The sequence below is a fragment of the Falco rusticolus genome, chromosome 15, assembly GCF_015220075.1.
Source record: "Falco rusticolus isolate bFalRus1 chromosome 15, bFalRus1.pri, whole genome shotgun sequence".
Classification (NCBI taxonomy): Eukaryota; Metazoa; Chordata; class Aves; order Falconiformes; family Falconidae; genus Falco; species Falco rusticolus.
This window is the reverse complement of record NC_051201.1, coordinates 16,318,243-16,344,986: the sequence shown is the minus strand read 5'-3', so window position 1 is coordinate 16,344,986 and position 26,744 is coordinate 16,318,243. Positions and strand designations below refer to the sequence as shown.

General features: G+C 39.3%; 1 protein-coding gene across 2 annotated transcripts in view; it reads right to left on the bottom strand.

The window, feature by feature from the left end:
• Nucleotides 1-26,744, bottom strand: part of NKD1 (NKD inhibitor of WNT signaling pathway 1) — a 111,023-nt gene that overhangs the window by 72,367 nt on the left and 11,912 nt on the right. The gene's annotated exons all lie outside the window — the stretch shown is intronic.

Genomic DNA, 26,744 nt, shown 5'->3' with positions numbered 1-26,744 from the left:
AGTCACAAGTGTTAAAACTGACCTCACTTAAGGTTCTTTTTCTTTCCACTGATGAAAGGAGCCAGCATGACTAGCTCAGATGTCAACATTTACCTTGTAGACATCTAAAGTTAGCCAAGATGAACTGAGCTCAGGACATGACAAGAAGTACAGAGTACTTGCACGGTGCCTCAGCAGTTGTGACAAGGGGTGTTAGCAAGACAAAGGCTAACCATAAATAAAATGCAGATTTTGCATGCAAGCTGTATAAAATCTGCAAGTTTTCCTATGCCTGTTTTATTTAAATAAGATATCCAAACTGTTACCAAATTAGTAATGAACTTCCTATTTGTGAAAGCTGGAAGTCTTAGAATACCTTAGAAAGATAACTATGGAAATTTAGCCAAGTCGGTACTGCAGGTTTTGACCTCAACTTTACTAAGTTGAGCATCTGAAACTTTTCCAGCTTAGTTGTAATTTACAACATTCTTGATAGCTCAAGTCATTAAAAAATTCAGAATAATTTCCTGTATTGTGTCATATGCAGCACATTTGTCTTCATTGTTCATTGTTTTAGACAACATTCATGCCTCCAGTACCCTCTTTTTTGGCACTTTGCTGTTTTACCCACTTAGTTTCACTCCTGACCTCCAATTGCAGTTTTGCAGACAAACTGCGGCATCACTTTCATTATTCCTTGACTCAGCGTGCTTATTTGTTTTAAAAAAATACTCCTAACGTCCCCATTACAATGAGGTCTGATTCTCCCAGACTTTTGCTGATACCATTGTATGTTTAGTTTTGTTTAATAGCCTAGTCTTGAGGTACAAGTCATCAACTCATTTTGGTCAGCCTCATTTCTGAGTAATCAAGTCAGCTATTTAAACAATATGTTTCCACTTCTCATCTTCAAGGTAAATTACTTTACTGGGAAGAAGAGTACAGTTCAGAGCATCTGCTGTGGTTAAATAGAAGGCAGAAGTCAAACTCCCTCTCATTTTCTACAAACATTGAGCAACTTTTTTGAACTAACAAGATGCCTGAAAAAAGTTAGGAAGGAAAATCTTTAATTAGTTCACAAAAGGGAAAACAACTCTTATCCCTATATGGTTAGAGGTACACTCAGGCACTACACGTTTTCTGGCACACCCTGGACTTGTAGTAAGATAACGGGCTTCAGAGGCTAACCCGCCACTCACCGTAACGAAAAACAGCGAGCCAGCCTGATTTTAACATGCATCCCTCAAAATTATTTGAGCAGTCATTTATACCTGCCACAGAGGAGGGTTTATCAAACCTCAGACCTAAAAATGAGGGTGAACTCACACACATCTGGTAACCTGTAGAACTCTTACTTTTACAACCCAATTTTCTTCTGGCCAACGGCTCTTCTCAACAGGCATGGATCTGATTTAAAAGAGAACAGTTGCCTCTAAGCAAAGTTAGTCATAGGAGAAGGCTGTAACAGACAAACCTACTCCCCCATTCAATAAAATATCTTCCTAAATTCCTAAAATATCTTTCCTAAATGAAAATACATAAATAAAAGCAATTCTTAATTCATTTTAGAATCTACTTATTTTTAATCAACTTCTGTGTGCTTTTGCATTTCCATTTTGAGTTTTCCTTTCATTGTGTCAATCATGCAAGCAATCAGATGTCCTCATTAAAAATGAATAAGCAGAGCAACATATATGATAAAGGCAAATTCTGGAAACCACACCAAAAAAAAGGATTTTTTAAATGTATTTATAAAACTTTGGGCATGTTCATATACAAATACCAAATTTAAGAGAAACTGAAGTTACAAATGAATGTCTCCAAGTGGGTATAATCCTGAGCTCTCAGCTCAGGTGTCACGTAAGATACGGACTCTTGGAAGACGTTGCTCTTAGGAGAAATCTGTGGCCTTTTCCACTGGTAGTTACGATTCTCCCATGTGATATAAAACGTTATGTGAGCAGATTTGGACAGACAGCCCTAGTTAAACCTTAGGAAAGTGAGAACGGGTTTTTGAGGAAGGGCCAGATTGTATTTGGTTAGCAGGTTTTTAAAAGCAGGTATGTAAAAGGATACTGCTGCAAAGGAAGTAGCCCAGCTTCAACTCCCATTAACCCTTGACAGGTATGACTTAAGCTGAAACCTCACACCTTTCCTGGTTTAGCTCTAAGTGCTCAGATATGTACATAGATAATTCTCAAATTCCCAGGGTTTAGTTCCCAGCACCATCTAATGAAGAAACTTCCTTGCAGTGTTTATTTTTCGAACACACTAGTAAGGCTTCCCATCTCTTAAACCTCTGAAAGCCCATTTCAGCAGGCTACCAGTTCATGTCACACTGTAATGAGCATGAAATCTAACTATAAACCACATTTGGCCAAATTCATATTAACAAAGACAGGGGAAGTAAGACAGGCATAAGGGAAACCCAGTTCACAGCTGTGAACATCATAACTAAAGTGCTACATACAAGAACAAGATTACATTTCCTATCAAATTCCATAGGGATTAAATCATCAAAATAATTCTGGTAAGGAAGACAGCTAATTCCATTAAACAAATCTGATATATACAAAAGGGAGTCTATTTCCTCCAAAATGAACAGAACATATGAGAGATTCAATGATATCTTTCATGGCTAAGACAACAGAGAAATTTATGATCATAGATATGCAGTTGATTACACAATTAAGCAAACTTTGAAAATACCAGTTACATTTTGAAAGTGTCTAAAAATCCAAATAATATTCAGACTCTAAATACAAGTGGAAGATATATCCTGCCCTACACATTTTTAATAGGTGAGAAATGTAAGTAAACATAGTAATGGAAAAATGATCCAAAAGAAGTGAAACTACTTATTCCCAGTCCCATAAGGGTTCAACAGAACACGGAAAATAGTGTAGAAGTCCCCTCATCCCATTTCCTGAATGATGGCCTTAAGGCTGTATATAATTGCAGAAGTATGATAAAATGTTCCATATAATACTTGCTTTGTCACCCTTCTTGAATGGACACAGACACAATGCCAGGCAATGCCAAGCAGTTTTAGCATTATTCAAAGAAAAGCTGAACTTTTCTTCTTTTGCACATCTCTATATTGGATATGTTGTGTCTATGAGGAAGAGAGAAAAGGCAAACCTACGTCTAGCTTTGGTGGTGTTGGAGCAGAAATCTCTTACGGTACAACTTTGCTCTAGGACACAGAAGAAATTCTGCTGTTTTTCAGAGAACAAAGATGTGGACGCAGATGAACATGGAGAGAAAAGAGCAAACATAGAACACAAAGTGAAAAAGAAATGTCCAAGGCAGTCTGAGGTTTGAGGCTGAGCTGGAAAAAAACAATTACAAAAAGTGGGGACAGATAGGAAAGGGAAATACCAGTTCAAAGACCTAATATAGCTAAACAAAGTATTGGCCCACAGCTTTAGGATAACTTCTCTTATTAATACTAGGCTCCCAAGACAACTTCAGCAAGGCATTACCTTTTCTGTGGCCCATTTTTCAATGACAAGCCAGTAACACCGGGTTGCTGTAAGAAACAGCTCTGCACCGAGCATGGTGAGGGATGAGCAGCCTCACAGTAATCAAGTCGTTGGAGAGACCTGCTGCTGTACTGCTATATCCAGTGTTTTACTGTAGTGGGGGGAAGGAATAAGAGAATGAAAAGCCTGGGGAAACAGGCCTGGCTCAAACTCATTCTTTCTCCGTGGCAAGTCGCAGTTTACATTAGAAAAGTCCGGACAGCATACAAGTGTATGCTGGCCCATTCTGACCACAATCGTAGCCATTCAAATTACTTTCTTTGCCAGACACAGTAGCATTCTTATCATCCACACCACTCACCGTTTCAGGCTATCATGCCAAATACTATTTAGATACAACTATTAGTAATAATCTCACCACCAAATTAACCTAAGCTTCTGCCTCAACATAGACATGACACTCCTTAGAAGCAACCATTAGAGCAAGTTAAGAATACAGTAACTGGATTTTACATAAAACACATATCTGCTGATGCATTCACTTTTCCCACGGGGCTAGTCTTTGACAGGAAATAAGAGCTGAATTGTTTATTACCTCCAAGAGGTATAGCCTCATACCAACGCAACATCTAATAAACACACTAACGTATCCATCATGCAAAGAATCTCCTTTGTAGAAGTATAAGCACTGTCCTTGCGTTTGGTCTCACATTCACCAAGTTCTGCTGGTTATGAAAACTTGCTCCCCTCAAAAGAAGTAATCAAAGCTTATTAATAGCAAAGACATAAGTAAAGACTTATTACAGCTTAAACTATGCCCACAATCCATTATCTTCCTTTTGATGTTTAGCTTGGGGTACGTGAAAAGAAAAATTAATACAAGGTGACATAGATAAACCTTATCTGACAAACTTTCTCAACGGTGTTGATTTAGAGGAAGCAAAGACATGCAAAGCCAGTCCATCAGCCTAGCAGGATGAGCCCTGAGCTACCTTGCTACAGTCTCAAAAGCAGCAACTATTCCCTGACACATAGTAAAAGGGTTAAAAATTTGAGCTGCAACAGGAGCCTTACAGAGCTTCCTACTGCTAACTCACTGTGGTAGCCTGCCAAGCCAACTGAGGGAATGGTGGTTTCTCCTTGGTAAAAAAGAAAACCAGGATTTGAGTAAAACATGCCACAGTCTCAACAAGTGCTGCTCAACAAGTTTCTCAACAGAGAAACAACAGGAAGAGCAGCTGGAATCTGAAATGATGCTGGTGCTCAGGCGGAGTTCTTGCCCCAGGAAGAACTGGGAGGACTATAACTGGCATGGAAGAGAAGTTAAAAGGACAGGTCCACGAGTCAGGGGTAAGGGCAAATACTGTCCTTGAACATGACTGAAAGGTTCTCTGAGAGCTTACTACTCCAAGTTCCCACTGTTTAGATAAACCATGACCATGGCTATGGTTTCCTCAGGGAGAAGCTTCTGAGGTTCATTTGGAGTTTCAGACTGGCCCAATCCAGGAACTCCAAGCCAAACCCAACACTTAAGAAAAATCTCACTTTCATCATACACACAGAAACACAGCTAAACACCCTAGTGAAGTTATACCCAGGAACAGGTAAAGATCTATCAGCATCTCTACAGGGTAGGATCTCCATGCACAGGTGCTGGGCACTGTTTGCTGCAAAGTATTTGTGTGTGGCAAACCAAATACGCATTCTTGGCTTCCCTCTCCACTTCCCAGCTGGTAGTTTGCCTCCAGCTCCCTCCAAGTGGTGAACCGCTGCAGTGACCAGCAGCTGCAGCCCTAGCCCAGCAGTCCAAACTCTGTCCTGTCACTCCTGCAGCTTCTTGTTCCATAAGCAACAAGAAATGATGACAGAAAGGAAAAATGAGAAGTAGAGGGGGGGGAAAGAAAGACTGGGGGAAAGGCAGATAGAGAGGGAAAAAAATAAATCAGGAGACAGAAAAACAGTAACAACAGGTTATCTTTTGCTACATAGGGTGCTCTGTTGAGATGCAAAGAGAAAAATTTTGCCTCTACTTCCCTTCACCTCCACAGAATGCCACCTCCCAAGTATCCATTTTAGTTTTATCTTTCCACTTACCTTTCCATATCTGCATGCTATGCAGCAACACTAGCGTGAAAGTGCAGCCAGCTTACGAGTTCAGCAGGCTGCAGCCTCCCCCACTGCACGCGAGCGGGCTATGGCCACCAGCTAGAAAATGATGCATTATAGGCCAATGGGAACGGGTGGGGTTTGGCCCTTTTCAAAGAGATTTTTCACCTGGTATCACAGCAGGAGATGTCACAGTCTATTACACAGATCTCGGATACAACAAAACAGTGTATTCATTTCTATTCTAAACAAATTGCCATGTTCATTTGGACATGCCTGTTAAGTCTTAAGAAAAAATAAATTTGAGCAACTGCCAATTTTAAAGCCTCGAGTTTGGTAATATTTTTTTTTCCCCCCAAGTAACATAATGGGCCTAATCCATATTGTGGGCAAGTATCCTGTAAAATTTAATTAAAAGCCCAAAGCTGGTAAACAAAGTGATATTATAACACCAGAAATGTAACAGAGATTTGCGAAGTTTCAGTGTAACTCAAGTCACAGGTGGTTCATGGTATGTGATCCCATACCCATTTGCAGGAACTACCTACCTACTATTCTTTTATGTACGTGTTACTCAGTGGGGCTTAGGCCCTTAATGATTCCTGGAGGAGGAGATGAAATCATTATCTTGGTGTACTCTAGCCTTCACTAAACAAAAAAATATTTCCATTTCCATCCTTTGAGATTTCATACGCCCTGGAGTTTGATGGTTAAGGGTACTGTACTAAGTACTAAGCCAGATCATAAAAAAGGTTCAGGCTTTTCTCCAGGGAAATGTTATGCTGTGATCTCACTGTTTTCCCAGATAAATTTCATTGCATTGTTTCTTTTGCAGCAGTTTTAGACCCATGTGAATGCCATAGCCAGTACCAGATGTGCCTCCATGCACTTGCAAGAGAGCTCTGAACAAAGAAAATCCAGGAGAGCTGGAGTGCTGCTTAATGAGAACAGCCCTGGGACAAAGCTTTAATAGTTTAACTAAAATTACATTCAAAACTTAATTAGCAGAAGCTCTGAACTCACAAGCCGTGGCCCATGAGCTCTAATACACTAATTAGCTAAGACACCCTTTAAAGCCAAGTATTGCTAAACCTTCTTGAAGAGCTGTCACGTGAGTCCTTGGATTTGAGGCAACATTTGTGTTGCACATGGGAAGTTCAGCATTATTTCACTACAATGCTGTTGCATATACAATTATTGCAGGTCCCAATTATTTTGGGTAACAAACTGTAAAATGTTCATAGCATATAGTTCTATACACAAGGAAGGATCAAAGCAGACTTTAAACATGGACTTCCATAAATGTAATGTGAGCTAAAAACCTTGGAGAGCTGGACAACAATTTTCAAAACTTCAGAAAAATTACCTCTCAAGGAAGGATTAAAAAAAAAAAAAAGCCACAAGTGACATATTCATCTTTTTCTAAAAAGTCTTCCTGGGTCATTCAAAGCATCTAGATATTTATTTAGATAATTTTCAAACACGTAAGTTTCAATTTCAACCTTCTCTGCTTGTTTACTTGCTATAAATGAAATATCTGAACAAAAAATTGCTCAAACATTAGAAATATTCTTTTCATACACATAAAAATCAAACATTTCAGCAGTTTTGAATAAAATGTGACTATTTTTGAAATTAAGTTTTATCACAGTGTGTCTTTGTCTAGGAAATAAAATTCACAGTAGGATTCCAAACCAGCTTTGGGTTGTCCCCCTGTCTTTACTGATATTACTCAACCACGATTATTGGTTTCAGTAGGAAATTTGGTTCAAGTCCAGATTTCCAGATATGAAGAAGTACTGCACGTATTGCAGAACCTCACAAGAAATACCTACAGATTTTTTTACTGCAGATTTTTCCCTTCCACAAAAACCCTAGGAAAGGTTCAAAATACCTTTTTGTTATGTCGACACAAATACAAGTATTTCAGCTGTTACAACAAAGATTTTTTTAAAATTATTATTTTGCACTTGAATTTCCACAGTGTACCAGCTGGTATGGGAGTTTTTATGAAAGTTTTAAACATACCTTAATCTGACATATAGCATTTAGTGAGCTGATGAAATCAGTTTAGTACATTATACAGTGGAGAAGTAGGGGGGGGGGGGGAATTTACATCAGGCACATCGAGACACTTTGTATTTAAAGAAGATGAACAAAAGGAAATTCTACCCTTCCATGACAGATTTCCAGCCACTGAAGTCCATGGTGCTTAATTTATTTACCTTTGAAGGATAAGCACAGGCATTACCAGGATTTGGATCTGTTGTGTCAGGGCATTTCAGTGGTTGAAACCTGATGCTTCTATGAACGAGCCATTAGTTTTCCTTTTCTGAGGCTTTGTTTTTGCTGCTAAAAAGGTGTGTTTCTGTATTTCAGGGTAATTAATTTAGGCTGCAATTAGACGTCATTGCTACCCATATTTCAGCAACAGAACACCTTTTCAATGGGAAAAACAGGGCAATCTTCTCTTCCCTTCACCCCCAAAATGAACAATCAAAAACCCTGGAGCATTGTTGGGTTATTTTATTGTAATGGATCTTGGTCAGTTTATAAATGTGCTTATATGGCATGGCTGTCTGGAACCACAGGGGATAACCTTGACAGCCCAGAGGATTACACCAGCTCTTTGCCTCATTTTTCCCAATGCACATGAGACATCCTAGATAGAGAAACAAGATTTTTAAACATACGGCAAACTAGATAGAGTCGCTCCCTGGCTGCTGCTGACCTTGCTTAGCCAACCCTCTGGTAAAGCTGAAGCACTGTGCTCCTGCCTTGAGAAAGCTCACAGAACTTAGTACCCAGAATTTTAAAAAGAGACTCTCACAGGAGTGAAGCCCACCGTATCTCACCTGTCAACACCCAGATTTACACTCAGATAATATAATGACTAGCACCAGAGTTCAGTGTGCTGTGGTAACTGCCCACCATATACAGTCTGAAAACTGGAGTCCTGGTACTGTATCCGATCAGAGACCCACTGGGTCTAACTCAGCATATGGAACAGCTCAGCCCACCTCTGCGAAATGGACACCGGGCATCCATTCTGCTTTCACCAAACGCAGCAAAAAAAGTACCAGGCAAAGACCAAATACTACACATTGCAATAATCTCGTCACATGATGACTACAGTTTTACACATGGAACTGTATCAAACTCACACTGACACAAATCTGTATCTTCTAGCTATTAGGATGGTTACCATCTACAAGAAGTGTCCTTCTTTCCAGTTTTATATAATGTTTATGAAATCCACAAAACATCAAGGTAAATCTTCACCATGAGTGCAGAAAAACTTATTCCCAACAGGTTGAAACTAATAAAAAAAAAAAAAAAAAAAAAAAAAAAAAAGGAGTACATCAAAGTACAGTATTTAGTTCTGCTTGTATGTGTAAAGCACTAAGTCTTCCCTTGAGGATACAGAGTTGTGATGTTTGCTCTTGCACTGTGCTGCTTCCATTAAACCCATAGAAAGAGTTCAGGCCTCATGATAACTTTGCAACTGCTGATCCAGTAAGCTGCTTAAAAGACTCTTGATCTCTCAAAGCAAATTTTTTGCTTCCAGTTTCAAGTTACATTCCCTATTTCAAATGACTGAAAAAAGGAAGAATCAAGGGAAAAAGAAAAATAAAAAAATGAAGCAAAATTAAAATAAGTCATGCAGGCTCTCCACAAAAATCAACCAGCAAGAATTCAACAGCACACTATTCAGATTTCAGTCCATCCTGTTCAAGGTAATATGCAGGCAGCAAAATGAGGTTAATCTTCTCCCTTTTTCCTGTAAGTAAATGTAGGAAGGAGACTAGCTGGATCTGCAACACAAAAATGAGTTTCAATTGCATCCACAGGACTGACTGCTGCTCTGCAGTCATAAGGAAATGCTTCATATCACACTGTCAGGAAGAGATCAAAGAAAACCCATGATGGTTCATCACCCTGGCTCCCTTCCAAATCTTCTTTAGCCCCAAAGAAAAGATAACGCAATCTAACATTGGTTTAGATTTTCCATCAGCTCTCTAGGAGGACTATCCCAACATTCTACAGAGGAGCTGGTGAGCTATCAGGAACCAAAGACGGAGCAGCATCCTAGCACCTCTATGGCTACAAGGAAAATGCCTAAGATATCTAAGCTACCAGAAAGATATCTAAGATTTTTGCCTCTTTCCATGTTAAGTTTCCAATGAATTTCCCACAGATGGAGAAAATCTGATCATGCGTCCTGATCTCCAATTTGTCTGTAAACTATGTCATGAACAACACACTCTCCAATCTAAATGCAAAGTAAATGTGTTAGTAGTGGGTTTTATTTCTAGTTAGCATCTGGTTTAAAAAAAAAAAATTAAAAAACTTTCAGAGGATCATTAAGACACTAGAAATAAATAAACAAGTAGATCAGCCCTCAGCTGGCTATGCCTTCTTTCTACCTGTGAAGCAGGACAGCTTGAATTATGAGTATATGTGTCCTCTCAAATCCATTTCTTTCCATCCCAGGTGAACAACGAATGAACTGCTCTGTAACAATGATGCCCTCAAAGGCCCTCTAGTAATTTTATTTATGTAATTTACATTTCACTTTAGTAATTTTCAGTGAGACAAGAGTTGAAACAATACCAGTTATTATTGCCAACTGTCTGATTCCAGCATATTATGTGACTAACAGCACTGCTTCCTAATAATGAAATTTGCTCTGTCATTAATGTAGTTAGACTTCGCAAAAATTGCCCAAGTTGTATGAACAGGTATGAGACATAAAAGTCCCAGGCATGTTGAAACAAATCTCTCTTTTTCACACATTCACTCCCAAAGTGAAGCACTGTGTTTGTGTAAACGTGAAAAGAATTTGGCTCATTTTCACTTTATTTAGTCCATAGGAGACCAGGAGAAGCTGCAACATTTGAATACTGTCATGTTGAAATGATGAGCATCTGAAGGGGGAAGAAGACTGTAAAAAAATATATAGATGACTGAACTGCACACATGCATCCAAGGACTTTACTGGGCCCATAAAATGGAAAACCAGCATCAGCTATAACCACAACAGAAAAGGATATCATTTGTCAGGTCCAAATAGAAGAATGCAAATGGAAATGACAGAGCCAGAACACTAAAACCTCAAAGACTATCTGCAATAGACATCAAAACATTTACAGAAATTACAGAAAAAATCCTTGCATATAAATAATTGAGTATATGCCTGTTAATATAATTAACTCCTCCAGTGCAGGAAATTTAAAATAGAGTACAGAGGATGGGATGTGAAAAAAGTGATTTATCACAAGTGGTGTGCTTTTACTAAAAAAAAAAAAATAATTACAAAATAAATAAAAAAATCAAACCATCTTCTAATTAATGGTAACCTTCTACTGCCACCTCTTTCCTCCCCAGTCAGCACATGCCCACACCAGGAAAAATTTCATACTTTTCCAGGCACCAAAGCCAATCATATTTATGCTGTGCACAAATCCAGCAGGTTACCATGCCAGCTAGATTAACTAGTGAGGTCTTCATGATTGTACCAGCCATGTGCTTTTATGTAAAATACATCTTAAAAAGTATGCAGTGTTTGGAATGAATCAATAATTGTGCAAATCTGCTCTCTCATGAACAGTTTTCAAATTTCTATGTGAGACAAAGCATAAGCAAAGCCCTTTGGCAATCAGCAATAGAGCACTAAACTTTATGCAGCCGGTGCAGAAGTACTGAACTGTAGTGCAGGCAGAGCTTCATCTTTCTCCTACAAATTGGGGTTTTAAAGCAAGCATTGTTCCTGGATTCGATTTTTGAAAGCAGTGGTTGATCGAAGCAAACTTATAGCTGTCTTGTCAGAGCTTGATGAGCTCCTGTTGGAGACAAGGATGCTCCTGCAAAAAACAGGCAGAAGTAGTCTCTTCTGGAAAATGGAGGTGTAGGGAGTGACCACTTCGAGAGACTGTGTTGACGAGTGCCTTTCCAACACTGAAGTCTCAAGACAAATACTATTTCACTTTAGTAACGTCTAGTAGTTATCCTCCTACTGCCAGATCTCAAAATATCTCTGGATACAGGATGACTATCTCTGTCCACCAAGAGCCCTGTCAGTCTATCAAACCGCTAACCTATTATATAATTCTCAGCTCTGATGAACACAATATTTTGGCTTCAATCCGTCTTTCAAGAAGGCATTCTTACAGGTATCTGGGCTCTCCTTTTTCTTGTGTAAGGGACTCAGATCTGGAAAGAGAGAAATTTGCTGGGATTTACATTCCCTTCCTGCTTTTCTGAAGCTTTCGGTATTTTGTCTTTATCCTTCATGTCTGACGATTTGAATATCACTGTTCTGACAGACACATAATTTCCCTTTTTACAAGGGTTTCTATTAGTCTTTCTACTTCAAACTGATCATCATTCTTATTCAAATGCACCATTTCCACTAATAAGGTATCTAAAAAGCCAATCAAGACTCCTCCTAGTCACTTGGTAGCCTGTAATACTCAAGGGCTTCTCTTCCAACATCTCTTTTGAGTTACAGCTCCTCATTCACTTCTGGAAGGCTCAAAGTTGGATTAAACTTCTTATATTGCTTTCTGTTACAATTTTAAAAGGACCCTTTTGTTGTCTTGCATTACTTGTTTTCCATTCTTCATATTCTTATTTGTCATTTGCATTTCAGTAGCACTTGGAGGTTCCAATGAAACTGTAGACAATGGTTTGCACATTACAGTACTGGAATACAGGGACTCTGCCCCAGGAGTTAGACATTGAAAGAAACAAATAAAGGACAATTATCTTTGTGAGAAGAATAAATAGCATGGAAAATACAGACACACGACTTGTCCAAGCTTACAAGGAAGTCTCTGACAGATATGAAAAGTGAGGTCAGATCTCCTAAAACTGAAAGGCTACCTATCTCCTCTTTCCAATGTGATATTTTCCAGAGCATTTGTGCCCATCTGGTCTATTCAATTATGTGACACCAACATATAAATGGCTGTCACTTGCCTTTGCAGTCTCCAAAACTTGTTTTTCCAACTGCCAAAGATGGAGTTGCAGTAGACCAAAAGCATTTGATTTCGAAAAACGACTGAAGGAAGTTAGTTGGAATGTGTGCTCCCCACTTCCATACAGCAGCACCTCAAGGTACTGAGTGGACTAAAATGACAGTCCAAGAAATTTGATATTAAACATTAAACCAAGAAAACACATGCTCTAAAGCAAAGAACATCACTTCTAAGCAAAGATGAGATATTATTTTTCACAAAAATACATTTATTGCTGCATGTCTTATATTAAAAAAAAAATCTCCAGGAACTCCAGCCTGGAGCATATAATGGTTTATGCAACAAATACTTGTGAAATGCCTACTTAAAAAGTTAAACCCCCTGGAGGGCTTGTGAATCTTTTAGTTGTAATATACCCCTGGAGGATTTTATTTTGTATCCGCCTAGCCTGAAGTTAAAGAGTACTTTTTGAACATGTTTGCTTTACTTGAAGCTAAAATCTGGGTTACTTGAGGGAGGGCAATGGAGAGTCTAATAAATCTTACAATATACTTCTTGGCAAGAGAACTACTTACTGGTGTCATGAAGAAACAACTTTACTGCTCTCTAAAGAAATATTGGTTTCAGAATTTACTATTGTATTCAAGACACATGGAAGCTGCATTAAATCAAGTTGTGAAATGTACTGTGGTTATACACGTTTTTTTAAAAAAAGTCAAATCCTGAAAGAGATCCTGATGTATTAAAAAAAAAAAAAAAAAAAAAAGGAAAAAAAAAAGTAAAGTTTCTGAGGCTTCCATAAATTCTGAAGGAGGAAGTTTAAAACTTGGGTGTTCCTCCCCAGAAGTCGCATTCCACAAGGAAACAGCTTGATTTTATGTATATACTTTTATCATTCAAATTTCAGTTGGTGTTTTTTTAACATCTATTTTCACCATTTAAAATTTGCATATGTATGCACAAGGAAGCATGAAGAGGGACCACATTTGCTCTGAGAATATCAGCTAGTGTATGTTTTCTTATTCATGATTAGGCAAGAGCCCTAACTGTTGGCTCACAACACTCCCAGTTACTTTCTTCCCCAAACATTGCATCCACAAATGGATCAGCTAATTAATCTAGACATGATTAATTAAGGCCACCAGCAGCAGAACAAAACTGCTTTGCCAGTTGCCTATGCATCTGGATCTCCTCCCACAAGCTGCCCAATAAAAATATAATAATAATAAAAAATAATAAAAAAAGATCTGCATATGAGTTAGAATTCTATGCTTGCAGTGTATGTTACTTAATTCCAAAATACACCTCTCTTCCCAAGCCTGGATATTGAAGATACAGCCTGAGCCACACTGTCACAAATTTTGTCTTGTTAATCCTCTGCTGAATGCAGAATATATTGCCAAATTATTGTTAGTTAAACCAAGTTTGTTTGTGGGTTGTTTTTTTTTAAATTTTGATTGTAATGATACAGCAAATTACTTCTCCAGCTGTTAAAATGCCTCCACTTCCAGACCAGAACTGCAACCAATAGCTCCTTAAAAGGTGCTGAACAATATTGCAAATGAGGATCCTTTTCCTCAGTGTGCTGGATTCAAAATTATACAAAGAATATTTTCAACATATACATTTAACACAGAAAATTCCTTAAGCAGGAAGAATGTTTCCCAATTTAGCCTGCTGTTTTGCTGTGCTTCCTTCCTCACCACCCCCATGGCAGTGTCCAGCAAAAAGAAGAGGGAAAGAGGACAAGAAAAAAATAAGAGAAAAAGATAAAACTCTCAGAACTCCAATGCCTGCCTTTCATTCTGTCACATTGTTCCATGTGCCATGAAGGGCGCTGAAGATTTTCCACAAGCTTTTCAGAACATCTCACTTCTCATGCATCTGAGCAGTAATCTCTCTTACTGGCTACTGATGAATGAAATCAAGCAAGTAGCATATTTTTAAATCTTCAAAACCCAAAGTAAAGTTTATCAGGAACTTCAATATAATTGTCTCAACTCTGCAAATTAGGATGAATATTTATGTTACAATGCTACCACCACAAAAGGCCTACTTCTTTTGATAAAGACACTGATTTATCTCAGAGTGTCCTGGGAGGGTGAGACTGAAAAATTGCAAGAGAAGCTGGCTTGGATCTAGGTTTCAAAAATGACAAAAAAAATTATCAACCCTCAGTTCTTAACTGCTTTACATTAGTCTTCAAAGTTAAAAGGGGGATTAAAAACATCACCAAGTAAAGCAAGAAAACAACAGATATGCTGGATTTCAAGCACAGTCCAATTTTATCTCCTAATTATTTAAAATGCAAGCTGCCAAGTGCACCAACCATTATGACAATAAAAGTCTGATCCAACTTTGCAACAGCAACAAAAAGATGTTTATCAGAGAGGTCTAAACCACAGACTTGTTTTGTAAACTTGGAAGCAATTCCAGAGCTAGTTCCATACATCTCAAAGGAAAAGATAAACACTCACTCACATTTTTATATAACAACAACAAAAAATATAAATGGATTGGCAGTCTTCATGCAAAAAAATGAAAAGCCTTCACAGTTGAAGCGATGAGACTTCAACGACGACTACTTCTTATCAGGGACATTTCCGCTAACATAAGTGCAAGTAAAACTCTTGGCAGACGTGTCCTGACTCGTGTGTGTCAAGAGCGAGGAACCGAGCTGGCTCTCACAGGCTCAGAGGTACTCGCTTGCTCCTTACAAGAAAGGAAACCATCCGCCTGCTTCAGGAAGAGTCTGGTAGGACAAGGGTTTCATCCCCTTCCAAATCATCTCTGATTTCCAAGAATTTTGTATCAAAACTGGTGTCGACCAGCACCTGAGAACTAAAGATCAAACAATGAACTGAAGGCTTACACAGTGCGTGTGAGAACGAGACCCAGGCAAACACACTTGAGGAGGCAGGGAAATTTCATGTTCTCACCCTCCGCTCGCATGTTTTCAAATGCTTCTGGAGGACGAGCTGGCTCGGCAGATCAGAAAGGGAAATGGTGTCTTTCAGTAACAGGCTGCTGTTTCAAATCCAGCCCAGTCTTATGGTGGCTGAAAGTAATTATCCAATAGGTGGCCAAAGTTCAATTAAAACGTGATTTCACTTCCAGTTTCTGTTAAGTAGGTGTCCGCAACACAACTGGCAGTTTCACCAGACAGGCCAAGCTCTGGCTCTCCAAGCAATGACAGAGGCGTGCTGGCAGGGCAGGACGGTGGCTTGCACCTGTTTTGTGGCAGAGGACTTCATTTACCAGTGCTGTTAAATACAAACCAGGAGCAAGCATGTGGTTTTAAAAGAAAGATGAAGAGGGGAATTCTACATACATGACTTTTTCCTGATTAAATCCAGCAACAGAATATATATCTAGTGTGTTTACACTATATATATTATTATTACATCAAATTAAACTCGATACATAACTCTTAAATTTTGTTCCAAGCCATAAGCAAGGAGCCGTAGGACTTTGCCAACTGATACAGCTCTGCTATCACAGTTTATGGAGCAAATGACTAAGAGCTAGGAAATTTCGCTGGATGAACGTCAACCAAGTGCTTTGGGCTAGTTTCTCAACATTAGGACATCTGAGAGTATGGCTACATGGCAGGCATTCCACAGTAATAGCTCATGTCAACACTTCCACTGGGATAAATAAGGCATAAGCTGCCTCAAATTACCTTGTATTTACCACGGGTATGAGGGAATGCAGACAGGACTCCCATGGAACAACCAGTTACTGGTGTGTCCACAGCTTCACTTATCCAGAGACCATCTGTCCAAAACCGCAACCAAATCCTCATATCAGTCTTCAAGGTACTTGATCCTAAGGTATCTCCACCACAGCCAGGCACAGTCTGCTACACAGATAAGGTGGGATGAGGTGGGGTTTCATTCTTCAAGCACTTTGCCATTCCATGCTTTGCCTGGTTGCCAATTCATCCTCTGCTCAGACAACCTATTTTAAGATTCCTCTCACATTTTCTGTCCCTATATGCTTGAAGGGAAAGGCAAACCACCACCCAAAAGAACAGGCCCACAAGAAACCAACTAGTTAGCGACGTGTTTTTGTGCAGAAAGGTGCAGAGAAATGGCTTCTCCATTCAGTGCACATGAAAGAAAAATCTTGGAAAAGCAGGGAACTAGACACTGTTTTTTCAGCAATATTTAGTCTAACTCAGCCCCCACATAAGTTAACATTTGCACTGAAAGTAGTACACTGTGTAAACCTTTTAAGAGCTTTTTTCCCCCTTTATATCCTACCCAGTGTCTTCTCCCAGGAGTATTCAAAAATGCTGAAAAAGGGCAGTATGTCCTCAGGTCACTCTACAGTAGCAAGCGTCTGCTGAGCCACAAGAGTTAGAATCACTGTTTCCAAAGGTGTGCTCCCACCTATGTGTTATTGGTGACAACATTATTGATGATCCAATAACAAAGAGAATGAACCCTACACTGTCACGACTGTGACACAATATATACACGCACACATATATTCAGGAAAAAGAAGGTAAATTTAAAAGAAGTATTTCAATAAGTGAGTGTTACAAAATAATATTTTTCCTCCTAAATGCATGGATAAAGAACCTTTTGCTAGTCTCTGAATTTGGCTTTCACAGCTACATCATCAAGCAATGTCTTACCCAATAAAAATATTTCTGCAGAATTTAATAACTACATCTATAGCACCTTGTCTGAGATTCAAAAGCTTTGGAAATTAAAATATGGCAAGAGCAGAATTTATGACAACTCTGTGAAGTAATGTCTATACATACATTCTTTCTTAATGTCATGATTAATTTACTGCTAAGTCTATACTGTAACAAACTTAAAAATAAGTTAATGGTTCTCCACCAAAACAATGCCCACCCACAGAAGGCAAGCTTTTGGTCCCTGTGCCTGCTGACCTGTTTTCTGCCTACGGAATGATGGCAACCAGAATAAAACTCAACAATACTCAGACGTGTTAAAAGCTTCAAGCTCTTTGCAGCACTCCCCGTAAGCCATAAGCAAAGGTGATATTGCAAAATGGCTTGTCATCACCCTCTTCCTGCCCTTCCCAACACATATATTCCTCATGAAAGGATCTTTTCTCTCCCATAGCACCTTTGAGATACTGAAACCTTACTGCTCTAGTATTTTACTTCTGCTCTCTTATAGGAAATAGCAGGGGAAGATGTCTACTGTTACACAAACAATTCTATTTATTAACTGAAAACAACTTCCAGGGTTGGCATTTCCGATATATTTATTATTTCAAGGATCATTAATCTTTATAAAGGACAGAGCTCTGTGTTACAACTAACTGCTGTCTGCATAATCTGCTAAAGACGTGACTAATGTAACAACACTTCTATGTTGAATGGTATCATGCACAAGATATTCACTGAAAGGGAGAAAAATTCCATAAATCTCAATTTTACTGATGTAGATGCACACGATTAGTCTATGTTTTCAGTAGAACAAACGGAAATGGACTGAGTTCAATTGACTCAACTTTGAAGACCTTTATATGTTACATAGTTCAGAAAGTTAGAGATCTAAACTTTGCAGTTTTATCAATTCTGAGAGAAAAAAAAAAACTATACCATTTTCCAATAATTATTCAGCATTCAAACAGACCTCAATTACCATGTCTTTACACACAATCTTTCTGAAGTTCCCCGTTGCTATTCATAGTGACACTTCTTCACAGTTCTAAATAATCTTTGTTAAGCTTCAAAAAATACAGACTTAATTCTCATTCGGTCATTGCTTCAGTAGTATTTACTGGCATGTTTACATATGGAAACTGATTGCAATAGATATTCCAGAACAGCGGCTGCACAAACACTCTGTATGACAATAAAAGTCTGTACAAGTGTGTACAAGTAAGCACAAAAATTGCTGACAAATAAAAGTACTTTTGATTCTTTCACTCCATGTCTGTAACAATAAGCCTTCTTATCAGTTTCCCTAAGTATAGAAGCAGTGAATAATTTACTCTTTCAGCCACCTTAGATCAACCACCCTTAGCATTTCTATTAATTTCTTCAAGCTCACCCAATATCTTTTTCGGGGTTTCTCTGGAAACAAAAGGATATTGTAATGGTGGCAGAGAACCATATACCCATACTGGTTCCATGATAAGATCTCTACATGCATGCAAAATACCAGCCTTGGATTGGCCTCAGCATCTATGCTGAAATTTTACCCACCAGATCTAACAAGGCTAACAGAGGAGTACTTGCAAATTTGACAAGGAATGAGAAACAGTGAAGAGTAACAATGCTGTAGGTCTATGCTAGTTTCTGAAGAAGCAATGTCCCCTGCAATGCTCCAAAAGGAACAAAAGACAGCTTGGGGTTGTAGCCTGAACTCGTTGAAACATCCTACGGATTTTCAGTAACTCCCTAATGAGGAGTTCAAAAAGTCAGCAAAAGGAAAGAGGATTTCTCTAAAGGTCACATTCAAATGCTTCTAAACAAGTGATTATTTTCGATCCTGACCTCTTTGGTATCAACTGGAACTTTGCCTGAGAAAATGGTTTCAGAACTCTGCCCACTGGTTTGTTTTTACAGAGGTACAGGAAATATGCAAATAGATTAACTTTATGACAAAGTGCCAAGCATTTGAGAGCGCCTGTATACCCTTTTCTGTAATATCCTCTGCTACGCAATTATGCCTGCCGGAGCCTACCTCTACAGAAGTCAGCACCAAAATCCCCTCTGAAAACGGACACCATGCAGCATCTGATGGGCTTGCTTGCCATCATCTCAGGACCATCACACATGTTCACACATTATCAGCCTTTGCTCAGAATGAAGCCAGTCTGAAATTACACTAAGTGCCACACACCAGGCTACGGATACAATGGGTAGCAGCCTAGAAGAAAGCATGTTCAATGCCTAGCTTATTTGTTCTATTCACATGTGGGTAAACATTTCTCACTGCCCCATTCATAAATTATGTCTTCTGACAAGAATTTAAATTTAAAGCCCTACCCTCCCACTCTGTAAACATACTGCCCAGTCAAATCTAGCCTAACAGATCTGAGCAGACAGCTCTTTCACCCAAAGCGAGAGTTGTTCTTGCTATTGCATTTAGGCTCAAAGTAAAATATAAAAAAAGTTCCATTCACTATGGGACCCAATTCTTACGTGTTCATCATTCTCACTTAAAGTTCTCCAAAACCAAGGATATTCATTCTTCAGTTTAAACCTTTTCACATCTACCAATTAATTTCAATTGCTTGAGTAATGAAATATAACAAGCTATCAAAGCTGAAACAAAGAAATAAAGAAATAAAAGCTTTCCTAAAAAGATAACATGATAAAACATTTACTGTCTTCTCTGTAAGGGCATACAAAACTGAGTTTGCACCTCAAGCAAATTTATGAGAGAGAAATTTTCAAAGACAATAACACTTTACGTTTGCAGCTCTACTAGGTCTAGTCAAGTTGTCCTTATTTGCCAGAATATTCAGAGTTTGCCCAGTAAAAGAAAGGATATGACTCCAGCAGAAAGAAAAGTTTTCTAAAATAAGGACGCACTGAAAACGCAAGACTTACACTACTAACACAGCACAGCTCTCAAACCACATGGGTAAATTTTAACATTTATATCCCTGCTAACTAGAGACAGGCTCAAACCAAAACCACAAATACGGAGAAAGTCTGAACTCGGATCAGAATTTTATAGCTCACACCCCAACTCTTCTCTTAACAATATCTGGAAAATGCTTTTCAAAACTCCTGCAATATTTGTTCCATACATAGGAAATGAGTTTAATAGTACATCTTTGGGGATTAGCTTTGTTTAGCTGTCCAAGCCTTTGATTCAAAGTCTGTAGATAGTATTGCTTTAGTTGCTACACAGAAAGAGACATTATTTCCTGATGGGATGCCTCCCTTGCTCACATGGTCATTCACCTTAATCCCTGTTAACTTTATAGGATGCTATACTGTACATATCATTGGCTGTAAAGGAAGTCCTTTATACATGTTTCTTGGCCTTCCTCTATTCACAGCATGAAAACGGTGAAGATAAATATACTGCTGAAGCATGGGAATTGGGAAGTTGGATAAAAAGCATTACATTCTTACAGAGGAATTCTTCATTTCTAGACAACATAAAGCAGCTCCCCAGGGTGAATTTACTGCTTTTCTGCTTCGGCACAGTGGGCTGTATTATGACCCTATAATCCACTGTGAGCAAGGCAGCAGCTGAGAGCTGCACTGCCCCTGGAGCTGTCCGAGAGATGACTGATTCACTGAATCACAGTTTCCTTTCCAATTTCCCTGCTGCCTCAAGGAAGACAGCAAGCACTGCGTCTGCACTGTCTTCTTCCCAACATGACTCTGCTCCTGAGCTGGGCTCCGCTCCACTGTCTTTCCACTTACAAACAGGCAAGTAAGGAAGTAGGAGATGTGAGAAGTTCTTTAAGCTCCAAAAATACATATATGCTACACATGGTTTTTGTTAGCAATCTGTAGAGCGGGTACGGTATGATTAGGCAGTATGTATGGTGCACACTTGCCTCAAACGTTACAGCACAGCCAATGCAAGGTGGCAAAAGGATTCTCGATATTCCACACCCAGACATGCACCCTGCTAGTCAGACCATGACATGGCTTTGTTTCTCCGCCAAGATTTGGTTTCTGAACAATGTCACGTTTAAATCAAGGTAAGGCAAAGGCAATAGCTGTTAAAATAGAGGTATCTAACACATATCATCTAGAGGAACTCGGAGGGAAAGAAAGAAGCACTGGGCAGCTGCTGAGAAAGTATCATCCATGGGCAACAGGTGACAAAGAAAACTTTAAGTCTCCAAAGGGAGAGGAAAAAAAAACCAACAAGTGCCTATATCCAACACAGCCTGAAGTACAATTCCAGCCAGACTGACCAAACTGTCCAAAACCACAGAGCCACTAGATTAAAGTCATCCTTACATTTCAATATTCAGAGAAATCATCCTTAAATACATAATAACGGGTTCCAAGATGCCATTAACTCCTCTTTAGACGGGCAGAATTTGCCTGAATTCTCTTCACATTTGTAAGGAGGGGGGAGCAGGGGAGCTACAGGCTGTGATGTCCCTGGCTGCAAACACACAGCTGTATGGGTGTGCTCATTGCTGCCAGGCTAATCAGACAATATGTGCCTCTTCAGCACCATACATTTAACCGTGCTCTCTATTGTTTAAGAGAACACATGATGTTCCCAACAGAGAATTCAGTGGCAACAACTAAAAAGCTTGGAGGTATCCATCACTAACCATCAGTCACCATTTCTAAACATGACTGTGGGCGATACATCACTGCCAGCATCACAAGGAGGAGGGAAGAGGTGTTCATTAACCTGCAAACCTGCTCCACTTTGTGCTCCAGATAGTACAAAGGCCCACCAGAACAGGAGGCATAGATCACCCTCATTATAAGGCTCTCCATTACAAAGCCAGTGCAAACAAAAGCCTGCTGCTTTGACTCAGTGCTCCACTTCAGTTCATTGTAAACATTTTGACATGCATTTCACTCATATGCAAACTCTGCTGCTCCAAAGAATAACCTTCAAGAGAGGATAATTTCATTATTCAAGTAAACACCAGGAAAAAGCTCATCCCCCAGCAAAGCCTCAAGTCTAGATGGTCCATCAGAGCTCATCTTCAGTCGAATTTTTAACAAATGTTTCCCTTCACCCTTTAGTTATGTCTGTGTAGTCCCCTTCATCTAGTAACAGTGGTAAAAGTCTGGCATTCTCTTCATCCTATATTATTTACCTAATATGATTTATACATATGCTAGCCATATGCTCTATCCCTACATTCCTGCTCATCTTGCACTGAATTTATATGCATTACCAAAAGCAAGGTACAGCAATAAGCAGGAAGTCTACATCACTTGGATGCACGTATCCTTGGACAGGCCTCCACAAGGAGTGGAGATTCAGCTCATACATTAAAGACATGTCCCTTCCACCACTTTCTAACCTTGTCCAAACTCATTTGGATGAGCGGGAAGTAAAATGTCTTTTTCTCCGTATATTAAAATCCCTTTTTATAGAGTTAGGCTTTTTGGGCCACTGGATTGTGATGAGAGCTGGGCAGTTCAGAAAGGCCCTTTTCCAAAAGGACTTTAGGAAGATTACTGTAGAGCAAAAGAAGAAACAATGTAAGAGGGTTTTCTGCAAACGGGGATTATATACACTTTGTGGGGAATTCAAACATTCTTCTTCATTCTTATTTTCTTACTTTGCTCAGGAAAGTAGGTAATAAATACCTGGCTTATTCATAGAAACATAGCAATGAACTAACTTTACAGCTAGCATTGAAGTTCTTCATTAACTTCAAATACTTCTCTGTCTACCTCAACAGCATGGGTAGGTAACAGGATGAGACCTATCCCCACTTCCCTGATGAGGAAGTGGGAAGAAGTGGATAAAACTGGTAGGTTCAAAGAGAAGACAAATGAGACTAAATGAGTGGCAAGTGCTCTAGCTATCTTGGGTCTCTGTGAAGATTCACATTTGAGCAACCTGAGAAAGGATATACAGCTAAAGGTAGGGTCTAGACTAGAATACACGGCTCCTGCATCTCAGTCTTAAGCCATTAATTCAGAGTTTCAGAACCAGGCAGCACTACAGCAATGGCTATCCATCTCTGATCACCCACATCACAAACACCTCCCACCTTCACATCCAAGCCCACAGACCAGTCTGCTAATCTCAGATGACTTCAAAGCCTACCTACCTTGTGACTCAGAGTGCTTAAGAAAGCTGTATTTAACCTATTACCCTTAAGTACAACAGGGCTGACATCCTACCCAAGGAAATCCCAGCCACTACGTAGAGACCCAAGGGCTACACCAGCCCCCAACGGCACACCCTGTTAGCAGAGATGCAAGGATTGATTGCACAGTAAGCCCGCGTTTTAACCACTGACAGCTTTAATTTATTGGGGATCTTTCTGCCATACCTGTACATAAAATATGGTCCAGCACCACTTGTTAATGGATAAATCTAAGTGCTGCACTAGAACATGTAGTTTCCAACAGACAAGAGAGCTACCAGCAATTACTATTACAAGATAAAAATATGAACAAAAATTGTTCTGTGATCCAAGTGAAGATGATTAAGGGCACAGCCCAGATATCTCATCTGTACTGCCTGTACCAATGTGCCCATTCTCACCTCTTCCCCTTAACAACCAATTGTTGTTAACAATTTTGTTATATCCTATGCATGCGTGAATCCTACATTCATTTCTTTGACCATGTCCCCAATACCAATTGAACTCTGATTTTGCCTTTTCCACCCTTTACCAAGCTTGTCTACATCAGCTAAAGAAACACTCCACTCTCTGCCTACTCGCTTTTCTCAGGCCTCCTTTTGGATGAAAGGTCTAGACTTGCCTCTAAACAGCCCTCCCGCATCTTCTTTCTTAAGAGCACATTTTCACCCAGCCTGAGGGGATTGCATTTTGCTTATTCCTGTTTCATATATTTACTGTGAGACAGGATCATATGAGATTGAAGGCCCAGAAAACCCCATGCTGTGTACCTTGCATAAAATGTACTTTCTCTTACACTGAAAAAGGCTTACATGACATATATTTTTTATAAATATAGATCTATGAAATTTTGAAAGTAGGCAAAAAACATTATAATATCATAAGATGGAAAGGAATACAAAAGAAAAAACCCACAGTGAACAGAATCCTTTTTTATAAAAAAAGAAAACTATGCTTAACACAAACTCCTTCTGAATTCTCTTTATAATTCCAGCGACACAAATTCACCATTCTGCTGACACTGTTGCTGACGCTACTGAAAAAGTCACCCAAGAAGGCTCATTTTAAAATAAAATTTTACAAGGAGAGGAAATGGGGATTTGTAACTAAACATTTCCTTCTACTTAATCACATCATCATTACTGTGATGGTACAAAGTCCACTTGGTCCTTTTAATCAATTTAATGATAAAGACATATCATTTTGGGGGTAATTGCCATAAGGACATCCAGTTAAAAGAGAAAAATCTTAAATTATAGTTACACCCCCACCCCCCACTAATTAATTAATACCAACAAACGAGATCCCTGCAGTAACTCTGTGTTTCTAGTATTGATATTAGTTTTTAACACTACTTTCAGATTCCATTCACTCAGGTTACTGAGGAATTCTAAAGTATTTACAATCATCAATCAAACAAGGAATCTTTTCAACTCTTTGCCCTTAGAATCGTAAGGTATAAACTTTCAATTTCCATACAGAAGATATTTTTAAAATTAAGAGTGCATTTCCCAGAATAATGATGCTCTAATACCAAACAGCAGCTCAGTTATCTTGTGTTAGGAAACCAAAGCCCTTCTTACACAATTTCAAAGCAGCAGCTGTGACTTTGAAACTAGGAATTCATCCTGGCCACCTGCTTTAAAACTAGCCAAAATAAATGTGGTGGGATGGTTCCTGTCGATAACCATGGGATGGCAGGGTAGCACAGGTTGTTTGCTGTTAGGGCTTAGGTCCTAGACATCACTAACTTCTCCAGGATCTTATCCGGATGAGGACCTTGGGATCAAGCTGCATCTGAAAGCTAGACTAATTATTACGTGCTAGATCGCAGTACTGTTACTCATGAGGAGCAAAACTTCACTCACTGCACAGCTGAGATATATTGTTCACGGCATGCCATTCACACTACGATGTTTTATTCCCACAGCAGATGATCCTTTTCAATCCCTTGGCAAACAGCAAGCATTATGGCCTGACTTGTAAGGTATTGTTTCCTTTGAAAAAACGGTTTGTTTTGCTGGTGGTTTGATTTTTTTAAATATACTCAAACCCATCCGTAATAGCAATAACAGTAAACTAAAAATGATGACTTCAAAATCTCAAACCAGCCTACTTTTTCTAGCCTTAACAAACACACAAGCATTGCAAAAACCAGTGCCCACCAATGCAACTTAGGAACACGACATCCTCCCAGATTCACAACCACAGCTCATGTAGCACAGCGTACCTCAGGAGATGTTTCAGGGCCGAATCCTGCTCTCAGCAGAGTTAATGGAGGGTTACTGGACTTCAACAGTAAAAGAATTTGGCCCATAAAGATTCAGTCATTTCTAATTCTCAGCATTAAAGTGTATTTTGCATTAACCTGAAAATAATCCCCTTCAGAAAACTACACTACAAAGTACTACAGAAGAAAAAGAAACCTAAGAAACCTTTAATATTTAAAAACATGTTCCTAAAAGTTTACTTTAATATAACATTGCTAAAGAGGGAAGGGGGGGAAATCAGGTCACTGCTAAGTGTCCTAGGTTCTTTCTACTTTCTACTCGTTTTTGCCTTGCTCTCCCCTCCTTTGCACACCCCTTGTGCAGAGGCACATTTCAGACAAAGAAGCCTACTGTAACACTACCAGTACTGAGGTGGAAATATGCTCTTCTCCTCGTGGCCAGCAAAGGACCCACACTTCGATCTTCAAGGAAAAGCCTCTGGATGGTGCAACTCAAAAGGCTGCTGCAAGTTTATTTCTTTTTTTCCTTCTTTTCCTATAAATTACCCCTCCTTTTGATGTCTATTCTTGCTCTTAAAAAAAATACACACATCAGGTTAAGATGAAAACTGCCCACACGACAAGTTTGTGTTTACAAGCTTAAGAGCAAGTTTCAGTTGAACACAGGTCAATGCCGCTTTAAGAAAACATTGCATACCAAAAAAATCACACATGGTTAGAACACATCACGAGCAGAGAGGAATTGTGGACTCAGTCTGTGAGGCACCGAGCCAGCCTGAGAAGCCCTTTGAAGTTAGAAAAACATCCTCTGGTCAGAGCACATTTGTGAAACCGTGGGACAGGCGCTTTAAACAACATTCACTCTGAGATCACCTGCGGTGTGCCAGTGGATTGGCGCCTGTGTAACTTCAACAACGTAACCCTTTATATTCCACAAAGTTCACTCACTCCAGTATCTGTCCTATCAATAGCATACAGTCATAAAACTGTGTGGCAAACCCTGTACCGTTCCACCCTCTGTACAAGACAGGCAGGCAGTTCCAACAGGCATGTGAAAGTCTGGGAAAACCCTGCTGCTAAAGGAGAACCTGGTCAACAGAAGAAAGGATGCTCTACCTGGACGAAGCAGCACTGACACAGAAGGCGTGTGTCACTCCGCCAGAAGGGCCACTGCAAACCAGTGGTGCACAAAACTTCTAA